This window comes from Eschrichtius robustus, chromosome 3 (assembly GCF_028021215.1).
Source record: "Eschrichtius robustus isolate mEscRob2 chromosome 3, mEscRob2.pri, whole genome shotgun sequence".
Classification (NCBI taxonomy): Eukaryota; Metazoa; Chordata; class Mammalia; order Artiodactyla; family Eschrichtiidae; genus Eschrichtius; species Eschrichtius robustus.
Window position 1 is genome coordinate 162,655,308 of NC_090826.1, and position 17,999 is coordinate 162,673,306.

Here is a 17,999-nt window from a genome sequence, read left to right on the forward strand (position 1 = left end):
CTGTGCGCGGGCTTTCTCTAGTTGCGGCGAGCAGGGGCTACCCTTCGTTGAGTTGCTCGGGCTTCTCATTGTGGTGGCTTCTCTTGTTGCAGAGCACGGGCTCTAGGCATGCGGGCTTCAGTAGTTGTGGCCAGTGGGCTCAGTAGTTGTGGCTCACGGGCTCTAGAACGCAGGCTCGGTAGTTGTGGTGCACGGACTTAGTTGCTCCGTGGCATGTGGGATCTTCCCAGACCAGGGCTCAAACCCATGTCCCCTGCATTGGCAGGCGGATTCTTAACTACTGCGCCACCAGAGAAACCCATGCTCTACCATTCTTAACACATGGCTTCCATCATATATCTATATATATTGGCCACGCCACTCGGCTTGTGGGATCCTAGTTCCCCAACGAGGGATTGAACCCGGGGTCCAGCAGTGAAAGCACTGAGTCCTAACCACTGGATGGCCAGAGAATTTCCTCCATCTTCTATATTGTGTTATGGTAAAAAGTGGCTGCTGGGGCTCCAGCCATTTGCATTCTGTCGGGAAGGAGGAAGATGGGGAGGAAGAAAGGGGCACTTTCCCTCTGAGCTGGCCCAGGAGTTTACCTGGACTTCCCACACAACTTCCCTTTTTTATCTCATTATCCGCCCACAGTGAAAAGGAAAATGGAAAATGTTATTATTATTATTATTTTTAATGTGGGAGACTTGCTGCCTGGGTTGAAGCAAGGTTCTGGTTTTGTTTTGTTTTTTTTTATTTATTTATTTTTGGCTGTGTTGGGTCTTCGTTGCTGTGCGCGGGCTTTCTCTAGCTGTGGCCAGCAGGGGCTACTCTTCGTTGCGGTGCACGGGCTTCTCATTGCGGTGGCTTCTCTTGTTGTGGAGCACCAGCTCTAGGCTGGCGGGCTCAGTAGTTGTGACTTGCAGGCCCTATAGCGCAGGCTCAGTAGTTGTGGCGCATGGGCTCAGTTGCTCCACGGCATGTGGGATCTTCCCGGACCAGGGCTCGAACCCGTGTCCCCTGCATTGGCAGGCGGATTCTTAACCACTGCGCCACCAGGGAAGCCCAGGGTTCTGTTTTTTTAAAAAAAGAAGGAAATCATTACTGGGTAGGAAGTTTCTGTCGGAGTTGTCAACACTTTAAAAATAAAAAAAAAATTCACATAGAAATTTGGATTTCTCTTGTAAAAATCAGAAGATGGAGCAGAGTCTTGGGCCAAGGAGAAGAGCAGATTCAGCTGGATTGGAAGGGAGACCACATGACATGGAGGAGCCCCATGCAGCCTGGACTGAGGAGAAAGGAGGGAGTTAAAGTCCCAGAACATGATGAGAGATTTGGAGTTTGTCATTCTGGTCTGATGAAATTAGTGTTTTGAGAGGATGAGTCTAGTAATGGTGTAGAGTGATGAGGACGTAGACCGACAATAGCAACAGAAATTCAGTGCAAGCTACACACATAACTTAAAATGTTCTCTTGGCCACATTTTTTTTTTTTTTTTGGCCGCATGGTGAGGCTTGTGGGATCTTAGCTCCCTGACCAGGGATTGAACCCCGGGCCCTCAGCAGTCAAATTTCGGAGTCCTAACCACTGGACTGCTAGGAAATTCTCTTTATTGGCCACATTTTAAAAAGGAAAAAAAAATTTCAGGTGACGTAGACTTTCATAATAGATTTTTCTTATCCAATATGTCTAAAATATTATTATTTGAACATGTAATCTATATAAAATTATCAATGGGCTGTTTTATATTGTTGGTTTTTGTATTGTCTTTGAAATCCAGTATATATTTTGCACTTATAGCACATCTCAATTCAGATGCTAAATTTTCATCAGAAGTACTTGGTCTGTCTTCAGACTGCACACAATTTACAGCTGAAAAAGTACATTTACATACCCAGGTTATCCCAAATATACTTAACGATTTTTCCAATAACTGAACTGAGCATTTGTTTTCAAATTTAAGCTAATTAAGATATAAATGAAGTTTAAAATTCAGTTCCTTGATCATACTCACCTCATTTCAAGTGCTCAGTAGCCACACGTGGGCAGTGGCTTCCGTCAAACAGCACATCCCAGACAGGAAATGAAGACAGAGAGAAAGGATCCAATCTGAGACACACGGCTCATAAAAGATGTTCCTCAGATGAAGTATGTCTGACAATACTCGTATTAGCACGATCCTACAAGAGCACGAAACTTACCATTTTGCACATTCCCTAGACTTGTCAGATCATTTTACATATCCTGTCCCTTCACCCGAACTGCTTTCCCCCTTCTTTTTGTTTTTTCTTCGGCTGCGCCGCGCAGCATGCAGGATCTTAATTCCCCAACCAGGGATCAAACCCGTGCCCATTGCAGTGGAAGCTCGGAGTCCTAACCACTGGACCGCCAGGGAATTCCCTCCCCTTGTTTTTTTGCTTCTTTTAAAATTTTTATTGGAGTATAGTTCCCCCTTCTTTTTTGATCTGAAAAATACCTGCTTACCTTTCAAGTCTCCATCCAGAGGTCATCTCTGTGAGATTTACCCCAGGTCTCTCAGGCCTTTTGCCCCATCTTATTTTATGCTTTCACAGATCTGTAATAGTCTTGAGGTAGAGGACCATCCTAACTGTCTCTGAATCCCTAGTACATAGCACAGGACCTTATAGGCTCTTAATAAAGGTTATTGAATGAAGACGACCTTCAGTTTAGCCTAGACCTTGCTTCTCTATTGGCACCTTAGTCTGCTACATTTTAAAAGGATATGTTCAGCTTTCTTAATTCAAGTTTTGCTTTGTTTATTTTAATATCATTGGACACATGTCCTTTCCAAATAGCATAGTTCAAGGATGGCTTCTAACTTTATGCCTCCATGCATAAAATCTGCCTGGTGCAGTTTTGTATAAAACTTTCATCTTTTTTAGACTTAACCTCAGTTCACACTGCTGCACTAAATAATACATTTGAAATTAATGTGTGTCTTTTTGACTGTTGCCTTTTATGAGGACAAATCCCAGCTTATAACAGTTCTTGAATGACAATCGCAAGAACTTCTCAAAATGTACAAGGTACTCATTTCAGTGTAACCTACTTGAGCAAGGGTCTGTAAAACAGACTGACAGCATGACAAGACACACCTTCACTTCCCAGGTGATGAGGGATAGATTCCATTAGGTACTTTTAACTTGGGCACAATCAACTTGACTGTGATGGAGTTACTGACCTTCAGTGCAGCCAAATCCACATTGGGGGTTACACATTGCCATGCTTTAGATGGCAAGAAACAGAGTGAGCCTTAGATGACCTCAACTGGTAGGGAGGCAGTTTGGCAACATCTATTAAAATTTTAAGTGTGCATTCCTTTGACTCTCCAAATTCTACTTTTAGGAATTTATGATACAGAAATATTTACATAAATACATAAACATGTGTCGGAAAGGGTGGCTTTTGTATTTGTATTGTGGTTTTTTGAAACTTTGAAACAGGCCACAGCCATTGGTATCAGATTATTGTGGTTAATAAAAAAGTCAAGGAAATTCCCTGGCTGTCCAGTGGTTAGGACTCTGCACTCTCTCTGAGGGGGCCCAGGGTTTGATCTCTGGTCAGGGAACTAAGATCCCACAAGCCACGAGCCGCGGCCAAAAATATAATAATAAAAAATAAAGGGACTTCCCTGGTGGCACAGTGGTTAAGAATTCGCCTGCCAATGCAGGGGACACAGGTTCGAGCCTTGGTCCAGGAAGATCCCACATGCCACGGAGCAACTAGGTCCATACAACACAACTACTGAGCCTGTGCTCTAGAGCCCCCGAGCCCCAACTACTGAGCCCGTGTGCCACAACTACTGAAGTCCGCGCGCCTAGAGCCCGTGCTCTGCAACAAGAGAAGCCACCGCAGTGAGAAGCCCATGCACTGCAGCGCAGAGTAGCCCCCGCTCACCGCAACTAGAGAAAGCCCGTGCGCAGCAAAGAAGACGCAACACAGCCATAAATAAATAAATAAATAAATAAATTTTAAAAAAATAAGTAAAATATAGTATATGCATACGATGGAATACAATGCAGCTGTTGCAAAGAATAAGATCTGGATGGATAGATAGGTAGATAATTTTTTTTTAACATGGAAAGGTGCTCATGATTTATTGCTGAGTAAAGAAAGCAAGTTACAGAACATGATTTATTAAAATAAATGTGCAAGGTTATCTTTGGGATCTTAAAATGGGAAAGCATGAGTTTTCATTTACACCAACATATATTTCTTTATTGTTTGAAGTTTGTTCAATGTACCATATTTTTAATTTTAAAAGGTTTTTTAAACATATAAGAATACCAGGAAAATAAAGAAACAAGAAAATGTCTCAGCAGCAGAAAATCCAAGCTTCATAGAGAACAGTAATTCTGAGTAATATCTTGTGGGAAACAATGGCAGCTCTAATGACATGGTCATCTTATTCTCTCCTCTGAAGGAGAAGCCTTTCGTACCCTGCTTTAGTGGCACGTCCATACTCATTTTCTCAGATTCGGTTTCTAATGCCTTCTCTCTGGTTCATATTCAAAGTTCCTCGAGATAAATGATCTGATTAGGTTGGCCAACCACTATGCAATCTGGATTACTCCTATTGGGTAGGGTTCTTATACAGGCCACTTCATGGGCTTATATTCTCCCTTTATGGCTCACTGGCTTTGGCTAGAGTTGTCTCATGGTCAGTGGGACCAAAGTTACAGGGTTATATGACACAAAGCAAGGTCACATGCACAAAGAACACCCACATCTTAGAAGAAGAATATGAGCAAGACACAAACGTAGCATTACATGGACCATCCACTATACGCTCTCTTTGGTTTTATACAACTAAAGAGAGAGAGGCTAAGTGGAATCAACAGTCATAGTTGTTGCTCTGTCATTAGGAAAGCCAGTCAAGAACCCCTCTAAAGACATCCTTCTGAGTGGAGAGGAGGTTCATCTACACCGTGTTTCCCTGTGGGTCAGTTTGTGTTCCCCGGACTGCTGGTTTGCACCGTGCATGCATGCTTAAGATCAACAGAGTAGATTTCAAAAGTGACCTTCTTTCACCACTTGAAGTTTTCTTTTCATTGAAAGATTAATGGATTGATGAAGAGGGAAAAAAAAACACACTGCTAATGTTTTTGAAGGCATGACATAAGTCACAGTGTTTGTAGGGATGAAAATGCAGCTAAAATCTTTATAGAATCTGGGATTCACGTAATTCTGTACTTTTGAAATATTTCAAAGCCCAGTCTGGGCACCTATTTTTAAACCTTAAAAGGCAGGTCATTCAAACCCTCCAGAATAAGGGAAAGAAAGCAAAAGAATAGGTGCATCCCAAAAGAATGTAGAGATGAACATTTTTCTTTATCCTCTTTAATTTAAAAATAGACAGCTTCAGATCATTAAGAATATTGTTAGTCTTTTCTTGATGGCAAAAGGGCCATCTGTCTTTGAAAACCCATATAAGATGCATATGTGTTTACAATACCTGGTAATGTCCCTATTTCCTGTGGAAGGTAGTGGCAATACGGAAGGAAAGCTATGACGTCATTCATTTTTCTACACCTCAAAGCAGGAAGACCAACTTGCCAACGTATATCTGGTCGAACTGTTGGGTCAATGAAGTTTTATTATTATGCAAAGTCTGTCACATATTTTTTATTCTCAGTGTACCCCTCACCGTGTCTAATATGATTTTATATGAGGATTTCAGTTTATATTAAGCAAACGGATATTGAATATATCTATCTTGTACCAAGCACAGTGTTAGGCACTGGGATGCCAAAGTAAGTAAGATATATTTCCTACCCTGAAGTTACTCATATCTAGCAGGGAAAGCAGCCCTTTTGACAATCAGCTGTAACGCAATGCAACGTGTGCTTATTAGAGATATGTGCAGCCTGCCACCTAAACCCAGGAAAGGGAGAGGTTACCTTATTTCACCGATTCCAAGGTGCACATTAACATCTCCGAAATTCAGATGCATCTTACAATTGATGGCATCTCACAGTTATTATTGGCAGGGTTTTTTTTTTTCCTTAATGACACACAAAACAATGGTGCATCTTACAATCAATGGCATCTTCAATGAAATACACTGTGTCCTAGGGTCACACAGAGATGAGAGAAGGTGATTCTTGAGCTGGGTCTCTGAAGAATGAGCAGGATTTTCGCTAGGTGGAAAAGCAGTGTGCTATGGCAAAATCCACTGACTAAGCTTTAGAGTCGGAAAATCCAAGTCCTAACTTCTAAGACTTTGGGCTATTTGTTGTTTAACAGTGAGAGTGTTGTGAGGACAACAAATAACAGCTAACCCACATTCAGTGTGTGCTGTGTGTCTGGCAATGTTCTGAAGGCTCTAAGGGTATTAACTCATTTCGTCCTCAAAACAAGCCTGGGAGATAAGATCTTATTATTAACTCCTTTGTAAAGAGGAGGAAACTGGAGAGGTTAAATAAATTGCACATGATTACAGAGCAAATAAGTGGTGAATTAAAACCCAGTCACTGGGCTTCCCTGGTGGCACAGTGGTTGAGAATCTGCCTGCCAATGCAGGGGACACGGGTTCGAGCCCTGGTCTGGGAAGATCCCACATGCCACGGAGCAACTAGGCCCGTGAGCCACAACTACTGAGCCTGCGTGTCTGAAGCCTGTGCCCCGCAACAAGAGAGGCCACTATAGTGAGATGCCCGCGCACCGCGATGAAGAGTGGCCCCTGCTCGCTGCAACTGGAGAAAGCCCTCACACAGAAACGAAGACACAACACAGCCATAAGTAAATAAATAAATAAAATAATAATAATAATAATTTTTAAAAAATAAAAAAATAAAGAGGAGGAACCTGGAGAGGTTAAATAAATTGCGCATGATTACACAGCAAATAAGTGGTGAATTAAAACCCAGTCACTGAAATGAAGCTCTCAAATGAGTGTTTATCAGAAAGCCTCTCTTCGTGAAGGACAATGTGTTATACAAATGGTAGTTATTATTTATTGCAAGGAAGAGGGCTTTTCAGGTTAAGGGGACAATCTGAGCAAAAGTCACAGTCTTTTAAAGCATTCAGGAATTTCTTTTGGCCAAAGGCTTTTGGGAGAGAAAAGGTTGGTATGGGCTGGAGTGCCCCTAGGCAGGAAGCTAGAAAGTTATATGTCAGATAATAAAGTGCATTGTAGTAGAGTATTTTGGCTTTTGGACTTTATCTATAGGCTATAGAGAAGTGTTAAATAGTTTTGAGCTGGGGAGTGACTCAATCTGTCATTTAGAAAGATGATGGCAGTGGGGAAGACGGACTCAAGTGGAGCAGGACTGAAGGCGGGGAGACCAGTTAGGAGGCTGACTCCTTTGCGCAGGCCAGGCAATTAAGGCCCGAAGTTGGGCTGCAGCAGTTCAGATGAAGGGTAGAGGGTCAGGGTGAGAAACATGACTAGATGGAGATCCTAGTCAACCCAGATGAAGACAAGATTACTTGTCCTTAAACAGCTCGTGGGAGGGATGGATATGTATTATAGAGGGCAGGCAAACTAGCCAATACAGGAGAACAGGGCAGGGATTTGGCATCCATGTACTGCCAGGTAAACCCAGCTGATTCACCAAGATGTCCCATAGAGATTGCTTTTTTGTTTGATTTTGTTTTGGTTTGGTTCTTAATTTGATATGCAGAGAACAATGCTCTAATCATGACCATGCATTACCTTATGTGTTCACAAGCTACCTAGAGTGGTCATGGTGATCTTGTGGCTATTAGGTGACCTGGAAGTAATGGAGTGGAGTGGCCTACATTGGTGGCAAAGACTTCAATTTCCAGAGGAGTCTGGTAAGAAGAGATTCCACTGATAGTCAAGAGTAATTGAGTGATCTTTGTGCCCAGAACACCAGGGTAGAGACTAAACAACTAAGAAAGAAGATAGATAAGCTCCTTTGGTCATCTGGGAGGTCAGAAAGTGAACACCTGAAAAAGTACTTTGAATAGCATATTAAAAAATCAAATGAAAAAATGAGCAATGCAGCACAAACTGAGTGGAGAGAAGCAGTTGCCTCTGCCACGTGTGGGTGTGGTATGCACTCTGGTTGGCTTAAGCTGGATGGAGGCTTAAGTGGCCTTAGTGGAAGCACTGGGTATTCCAGGCAGGGTGCTGCAGGAGTGGATTGGGGCTGAAGCAGATTCCTGACAGCTCCCTCAATTGCCTTTGGTTCAATTTTCATAATCCAAAAACTGTTGCAAAAAAAAAAAAAAAAAAAGGTGTGGGTGGGGACAGACAATCTCACCAAGAATCTCTGAATTTGGGAGTGTAATAGTTACAGCTCTGTGATTCTATTCCTTAATTTCTGGGCCACCATCCCATGAGCCATGGCTGGTTCCTCATTAAACTAGAGAGCCCTTCCTCCACCATCTGACCCCCACAGAGCAGTGGGATGGTGTCATTCTGTGTCACCCTGAACATGTTCTTGACCTGGGATTACCCCCATGATCCTAACGGAGGGATCTAGCCGTATCTAGGGATAGCAATGTGCCATTCACCACCAGGGCAGGGTGGAAGCTGGGGCAGGCAGGTCTCCCCAACCCCCCACCTCAATTTTCCAAGCAGTTCTAAGCGCTTCCTGAAGCCACCTGAGCATAGGAGAGGGAAGGTGTAGGATTTTCTGGAAAACTTGGTCTGCCTAGCCCAGCACTGTCTAATAGAAATATAGTTTGAGCCACACATGTCATTAAACAAAACTTAGCAGCTACATTATAAAAAGTTAAACAGGTGAAAATATTATCATTTCAACATGTAACTAATATAAAATTTTATTAATGAGGTATTCCACTTAGTTCTTTTGCACTAGTCTTGCACTTCTAGTATGTAATTTGTACTCACATCTCAATTTGGAATAGCCACATTTTAAATGCTCAGTAGCCAGATGTGGACCCCCCCAGCCAGGTCTGGACACCTACACTTGGAAGCAGTGTAGGTGTCCAGACCTGGGCGGGGGTGTCCACATCTTTGCAGCAAGCAAAACAGCCAGAAATGTTTCTCTGGTTTCCCAGGGCAGAGGTTAGAGTTTTCTCTTCTGCACAGGGGTACCTTGAAGCCCCTCATCCTCTATACTGAGGACTGCACTGCATCCCTCTCACGTAATTTGCCAAACTCTGAAAACTTTCTTAAAAGATTGAAAGGGAAAAAATGTATTTGCGTTTCCAGATTTGTGACATCCAGGCCCTTCAGGACAGGGTTCTGGGCAGGGGCCCTTCTTGCTCTGGTCTAAGGCTGGTACTGGAGGCTGGCTTGGTAACATTATTTCAACTCCTAGATCAAGCCAAGCCAAAAGCCAGTTCTGCCTCTGGACATTGCAGTTGTGTGTGTCTTCTTTTCTGCTTGAGGCAGATTATGAAGGTTTTCTTTCATATATACCTGAGGGCCTAATATTTCCTTTCATGGATCTGGGGCTGGACAATCACAGACGGCCTTGTCAAAATCGCTCTGCTGTTGGTGCTATGCCAACAAGTTACTTTCTGATTGTCAATTATCCTATAGATTTCTCTAATGGTAGGTAAACAGGTACTCACACGTTTGTTGCATTCAGAAGCCTTTTAGACAAATGTGTATGTTATGAAAATTCTCACTTCCATAGCATTCTTCACTCATTCCAAATGTATGTCAAGCCTGTAAAACATTTCCCCTGGATCATCAGTAAAGAACAAAATCTCAGGAATATGAAAATTCCTGAACATAAAGAATATATTCCTGTTTTTTAAAATGGCATGTTTCTATACACTAACAGTGAACAATCAGAAAAGGAAAGTAAGCAAATAATTCCAATTTCAATAGCATCAAAAATATCAAAATAAACCTAACCAAGGATGTGAAAGACTTATACTCTGAAAACTACAAAACATTGCTGAAAGAAATTAAAGAAGACACAAATAAATGGAAAGACATCCCATGTTCATAGATTGGAAGACTTAATATTGTTAAGATGTCAATACTACTCAAAGCAATCTACAAATTCAATGCAATTCCTATCAAAATCCCAATGGCATTTTTTCCAGAAATAGAAAAAACATCCTAAAATTCATATGGAATCTCAAGTGACCCTGAATAGCCAAAAGAGTTTTGAAAAAGAAGAACAACATTTGAAGACTCACACTTCCTGATTTCAAACATATTACAAAGCTACATATTACAAATCAAAACAGTGTGTTACTGGCATAAAGACAAACATAAAGACCGGAATAGAATAGAGAGCCCAGAAATAAACTTTAATATATATGGTCAAATGATCTTTAACAAGGGTGCCAAGACCACTCATGGAGAAAGGATAGTCTCTTCAACAAATGCTGTTGGAAAAACTGGATATCCATTTGCCAAAGAATGAAATTGGACTATTATCTTACACTATATACAAAAATTAACTCAAAATTGATTAAAGACCCAAAATTAAACTCCTCAAAGGAACATAGGAGAAGACTTTATGACATTGGATTTGGCAATCATTTCTTGGGTATGACAAAAGCACAGGCAACAAAAGCAAAAACAGACAAATGGAACTACATCAAACTTAAAGACTTTTGTGCATTAACGAACACTATCAGTAGAGTAAAAAGGCAACTAACAGAATGGAAGAAAAATATTTGTAAATTATATATCAGTTAAGGGGTTAATATCCAGAATATATAAAGAAGTACAACTCAACAACAAAAAAATCAAATAGTCCAATTTAAAAATGGGCAAAGGGCTTGAATGGACATTTCTCCAAAGACAATATACAAATGGCCAACAGGCATATGAAAAGATGGTCAAAATCACTAATCATCAGAGAAATGCAAATCAAAACCACAGTGAGATATCACTTCACACCCACTCTGATGGCTACTATTTTTTTTTTTTTAAATTGAAAATTATAAGTTTCGGCAGGGATGTGGAAATTTTGGATCCTTGTGCAGTGTTAGGATTATAAAATTGTGCAACCACCATAGAAAATAGTATGACAGTTCCTCAAAAAATTACAAAAAGAACTACTATATGATCCAGCCACCTCATTTCTGGGTATATACCCAGAAGAATTGAAACCAGGGTCTCAAAGAGATATTTGCACATTTATGTTGAAAACAACATTATTCGCAATAATCAAGAGGTAGAAGCAACCCAAATGTCCACTGATGAATGAATGGATAAACAGTATGTGGTATGCACACACAGAATATTATTCAGCCTTTAAAAAGGAAGGAAATCTTGTCACGTGTTTTAACATGGATGAATCTTGAGGACATTACACTAAGCAAAATATGCCAGTCTCAATGTATAACTCTATCTATATGAAGTATCTAAAGTAGTCAAATTCGTAGGAACATAAAGTAGAATGGTGGTTACCAGGGACTGGAGGGAGGAGACAATGGGGAATTGTTGTTTCATGGGTATAGAGTTTCAGTTTTACAAGATGAAAAATTTCTGGAGATCTGCTTCACAACAATGTGAGTATACTTAACACTACTGAAATGTATTCTTAAAGTGATTAAGATGGTAAATTTCTTAAAAAAGAAAGGTAGTCTGGCTCTTTTCCTTTCTTAATGTGCCTGTGGTTCATTAAGGTACACATTCTTCCATGAACAATGTTACTTTCTATTAAGCAGTGGAGATACACATAATTATCAATTCATGGGCACGTTCTGAGATATTTTAAGGCAATATCTGTTTATAGGTAGGAAGACAGGCTGGTGCCTTTTTTTTTTTTTTTGGTCCATTCATTATATACCGCATGTCTTTTTTTGTAACCTAATTTCTCAGTGACATCACACTCAAAAGGGAGGGAATACACAGGGTGCGAACACCAGGAGGAGGAGACCATTGAGTGCCACCTTAGAGGCTGCGTAACATACTAGTGGACTATTGTTTTAAAGCTATAGCTTTAGGAACTTCCCTGGTGGTCCAGTGGTAAAGAATCCACCTCCCAAAGCAGGGGACGTGGGTTTGATCCCTGGTCGGGGAACTAAGATCCCACATACCGCAGGGCAACTAAGCCCGCACGCCACAACTAGAGAGAAGCCTGCGCGCCACAATGAAAGATCCCGAGTGCCACAACTAAGACCTGACACAGCCAAATAATTAATTAATTAATTAATTAATTAATTAATTAAAATAGTAAAAAAAAAAGCCCTCTCGGTTAAAAAAGCTACAGCTCTGTAGCACTTGTGCTTGTCATGTTCTTTACCATAGCCTTTATTAGGTACTTTAAATGACCATTTCTTGTGGTTCTTCCCATTCTACAGCTGAGTGTGTCCTGTAATTTGTTCAGGGTCACAGAGCAGTAACCATGATTAGATCTCATAGGTCTGAAACTATTAGGTGTTCTATTCCATAAGATATCATTTTATTACTATTAAATGCAAATCATCTTCTTATTTAACATTTATGGAAAAATCAAAGGTGAGCTTTATGGCACTATATAAATAACAGGTTTTGGAGAAATTGTTTTCTTTTTATTTGTTATCTGTAAATTTACTCTTCTTCATATATCACAATTAGTTTATTTGAATCAGAATCCAGACAAGATGTACACATTACATTTGGTTGTTATATCTCCTAATTTTCTTTTTTTCTAGAGTGACCTCCTTCCCTCCTCCCTACTGATTTTTTTAATGTCTTGACTTATGGAAGAGACTAGATTAGTTGTCCTATACAATGTCCCATATTTTGGATTCGCCTGTTTGCTTCCTCTTGGTGTCATTTAACTCATTCTTCCATTAACTCCCCCATTTCCTATAAATGAAAGCTCAAGAAGCTTGATTAGATTCTGTTTCAATTTCTTTGGTGAGACTATTTCAGAGGTGGTACAGCCATTGGTAATTTAATATGTTTCTACAAAATCAAGCAATGTTGGATTATTTCAGGAAACATTTGGAATCTTTCCTAAAGATTCACTATGATAGGGCATAAAGAGCCCTATCCCGCCACTAGCTTCAACCTTTTTTTCTGCTCCTTGCTAATGTTGGATGGCAGTGATTACCTATTTTCATCTGAGTGCCTAGTTGATATGCAATGTGTGCTAAGAAAGAGTAGGTAGGTATCCTTCTGGTTCTGGTAAGCAACAGAAATAAACTCTGCCTAACTTAGTACTGAATCAAAAGGATATAGGATGGTAGGTAGGCTGAAAAAGGGACAGGCTCAGAAAAGGGACAGAAACCCCAGAAAGCTAGGCAGAAACACCCAAAACCAAGGTCACCCCACAGAAGCCTGCTGGATGCTCTGCTTCCACCACCAGCATCAGACCCTCCTGCCATCTGCTGCCCCTAGACCCTGCTCAATGAATGAATTCTAAACCATCCCTTTGTCTTTGTGTTACTTGCTCAAGGTTAAGAGTTCCAGGCAGGAGCCACTAATTTGCCATTTTGGCTCACATGTCTATACCTTGTTCCCAGAGGATTGGAAGAGGGAATATCTGGACCCTTTGGCATCCACAGTGGGACACCTTTTCTACCCTTAAGACTCATAAAATGGAAGACAAATGCTAATAGAAAGGAGGTTTGGAAGCTGTGTAGCCAAAACCTGACAAATATCCATTGCACAAGATGAATTGGATTAATGGTTGGACCTGGTCAAAGGATAGATGAATAGGAATTACTGAGGGGAAGGTAGGTTTTCAAAAAAAAACTGCAATCAAGGTTTTTGGTTAAACACCTACATCTGATGATCTATAATGGTTCTCAAATATTATTGTGCATCAGAATCACCTGGAGAGCTTGATAAACTACAGGATGCTGGGCCCTACCGCCCTACCTCCAGTTTCTGATTCCATAGATCTAGGATGGGGGTACAAGAGTTTTATATTTCTGACGAGAACCCACGTAATGCTGGTGCTGCTGGTCTTGGGTCCACACTCTGAGTACCACTGATTTAGCTTCCAGGTCAACAACTCTGTTATGCTCTCGTTGAGATATGTGTAAAAGTTATAATCTGTGATTCAAGCTATAGATGGATAGGTGGGTGAGATAACCTCTGAGGATTCTTCAAACGTGAGTCTATGGTCCAGTAATATCCTGTAAATATAGTTTCTTTTCCATATACCATTCAAGTTTTCAAAGATGGCTATCGTGCTTTCCCAACTTATTTTTTTCTAAAGTCCTTAATACCATTACTATACTTCTTATGTCACAGATTTAACTCTGTTCATCACCCTAGTCACTTTCCTATGGATTCTTTTCAGATGGCTATTGTTCCCATTAAAAGAGAGACCCAGAGTTTGCAACATTCTTGATGGGGTCTGACTATTGTAGAGCAAGCACAAGAAATACCCTCCTTATTTTGTTCCCTAATTGTCTGTTAATTTCATTCAGTAGCTATATCGTATTATTAGCCTGATTTTAAGGTTCTTATTCACGAAAAGTACAATCCTCCCTCCCTCCTTCCCTTCTTTCCTCCCTTCCTTCCTTCTTTCTTTCCTTCCTTCCTTCTCTACTCTTCCTTTCTTTCACACTGAAAGCCTTGATACCTATATCTTCTCATTGTAAGATCAATTATAGTAGCCTAAGTTTAGGATTTAACATTTATCCTTATTAAATTTCATTGTTTTAGGCTTGACCTATCACATTTGCCTATAATGATACTTTAATTTTAAATTTCCTGTTTGATATAATTATTGCAACTTGAAATTTTGTGACAGCTAAATATATGATTAGCACATTCATTCATTTATTCAATAGGTATTTATATGTCCTACCATACCATAGTCACTGCTCTGGTTCTAAGCATTAATAAAATGTTGATCAGAACAGGGCCAAGGATGGAGCCCTGTTGTACCGACTCCCAGAAGTACATGGGCTGCTAATCAACACTCTGAAGGATATGGTTATTTTATTCATTATCACCTCACCTAAATCTATTTTCACCTAGTTTCCCTGACTCTACTTTGTTTACAAATGTGTCTTCAGGCTTCTGACACATGCCTGATGAAATGAGATCCACACCGTCAAGCATCACATCCTTTTCCTAGACCAGGAGATTTGTGTTTCAAATAACATTGTGGGTCATGTCTTGGGTCCTTAGAACTAGATGTGCACCCTAGCTTTGCACTTACTACTTGAACCTGTGGCAAGTCACTTCAGTTCTCAAAGCCTCAGTTTCTTCATCTCCAAAGAGGACAACAAATCCAATCTTGCAAGGTTGTTATGAGGATTAGACCTAATATATTTAAAATGTCCAGTACATTGTACTTTTTGAACTTGGCGTATGAAAACAATAGTAAGAAGAGCAGGATTCCCAGTGAGGGGAAACTAGATTTTTTCAAATCCTGTATAAATTCATGAAAAGCTTTGATTCAGGGATTTGAAAATTAGAAAATTAAACAGTATATACAAAAATGATTATCAAATAATTAAAATATTTTTTTTCTGTTTTTGGCCTCGAGGCTTGCGGGATCTGAGTTCCCCAACCAGGGATCGAACCCTGGCCCTGGCAGTGAAAGCGCCGAGTCCTAACCACTGGACTGCCAGGGAATTCCCTAAAATATTTTATTATAATCTTTAACTTCAATGCAACTAGTTTTCTATTTAGTTAAAATATACGATATGGTCATTTTGGTTATCTCCTTCATAATCTGTAGCAGAGTTTACTTTATTATCATTATTGTATTAATGTATAATAGAAGACTTTCCTAAGGGTCAGAGAAAATAAACAATTTTTATTTTCTCTGCGCTTCATATGTAGAATGAGGGCTTTATATAGAATTCTGGAAGGATTATATGCTATGACATTTTTGGGGTTACTCAAAAAGGAAGGTTAAAAAGGCATTAATAAAAATGTATATATATTTGCATCTGGTTTTTTAAAAATAGAGAAAAACAAAAAAACTGGTAACTGTATTTAGGGAGAGATATTAGGTTGGTGGAGGACAGGGAGGGAGGGAGACTGTTTTCCACTATTAAAGCCTTTGTACCTTTTGATTTTGTGCCATGCGCATATATTACTGATTCAAAAAATAGTTAGTCTTTTTTAAGCAATGGAAAAAAGAATTTTTTTTTTGGCCGCGCCATGCCACTTGTGGGATCTTAGTTCCCTGACCAGGGATTGAACCCCTGGCCACAGCAGTGAAAGCACCGAGGCTTAACCACCGGACCGCCAGGGAATTTCCAGAGAATTTTAAATTATACTATCCTTTTCACTGAGAGCTTCTTTTTATAAATTTCAAAGCTTTGAAAACAAAAAATCCAAACTAAATTCCCTGAAAAGTCCCATTCAAATCTGATAATATATATGAGTTAAACCAGTTAAATGGCCGCATTAAAGCCAATTTACTTTATAACAACTGCTAAACTCTGCCTGCTGGGCATTCAAGTGAACAATACATTATTTCTGCAAAGATGCCTGATCCATTGCAAAAACTCTAATGAGAACATCGAATTTTTAAACATGGACACTTTTAAAATATAACGAGCAGGAGAGTAAGCTTGATTTAGATGTGAAAATATTAAAATCTATTTTTTCAAAATTTTGAGTAACTATTACATTTACATATAAAATTCTTTTTGTGGTTATATACTTGATTTTTGCTGGCAAAATTGTATCATATGGGGCTTCCCCGGTGGCGCAGTGGTTGAGAATCTGCCTGCCAATGCAGGGGACACGGGTTCGAGCCCTGGTCTGGGAAGATCCCACATGCCGCGGAGCAACTAGGCCCGTGAGCCACAACTATTGAGCCTGCGCGTCTGGAGCCTGTGCTCCGCAACAAGAGAGGCCGCGACAGTGAGAGGCCCGCGCACCGCGATGAAGAGTGGCCCCGGCTTGCCGCAACTAGAGAAAGCCCTCGCACAGAAACGAAGACCCAACACAGCCATAAATAAATAAATAAAGAATCCTGGTCAAAAAAGGTGATGATTTACTTTAAAAAAAAAAAAAATTGTATTATATGAACAATCAACCATTTACATAAATCCTGACTGCCTGTTTAAGGCAAATAAAACAACGGTTTTCCAAACAAGACTGTACACAAGAGAGAGAGATTTAAAATATCAACCATCTCCAAGGACTGCTTAGATCATTTAGTTTTATGAAACAAAGTGAGAGCCCTTCACTTTGTAAAATTCCATGCAAAAATACTTGGAAAAATGTTTATCTTGAAGTATTAGACAGCATCATTGAAATTTTCATTGCCCTAGCAACTGCTATGAACCAGACACTATGACAGAGACTTATTTTAGGTGATTTGGGAAATGTCAAAATTCTTGCACTTCAGGAGTAAATAAATACCTGAGGGTATAATAATCTCTTGAGAAAGTCCATTAGAACCTGTGAAGTATCGGAATCAGACTATCAAAATTACATTCTACAAATATTTCTTGTAAGTATATTGTGTTGTAGAAGACATGGATTATCAGTGAACTTTCAGTGCAAGATGACTCTTTTTTTTTCATTTTGTTCAGATAACCAAAAGAAAATGATTTGTTTCTTGTAATAGTCATATAAATTTTGCTTTTAAACTACATGTTAAATTTCATGCTAAGCAAACAGTTGGAGGAAAAACTTCCCCCAATTTACCTGTTGCAATGCTACCTTCACTGTGAAGTTTCTGGCACAATAGTAGGTGTTCAGTAAATGTAAGACCTCTTGTCTCCTTCCTCACCAACTGCAGCAGCCCAGGTCTCCCAACTCCTGCCCCCAAATTAAAGGAACTATATCAAGTCCTCTTAAGAGGACAGTCCAATTGCAGACAGTAGAGAAGACCACACCAAGGGACCACTAGAGCAAGAGTAGGGGAACCAAACCTTCTTTTTCTGTTGGCATTCAGGGAAAATTCCAATTCACAAGGTGTAACCTCAGACCACCCAGAAAAGCTCTAGGTGCCCTTGATCCAGAGAGCATCTAGTACATCTCCCAGAGAACATTTCAGGGGTTCTGAAATCTTCACCTGGTGGTGTCAACTCAGACCCAGTTGGATGTAGATGTGAGAGCCAACGATTTCCCCTGAAGGTGTGTGTAATGCATTGCTGCTCTTCAGTAAGCTGTGTCATGACCAAGCAGACAAAGACACACCCCTCAAAGCTAATATTCTGTTAAACAA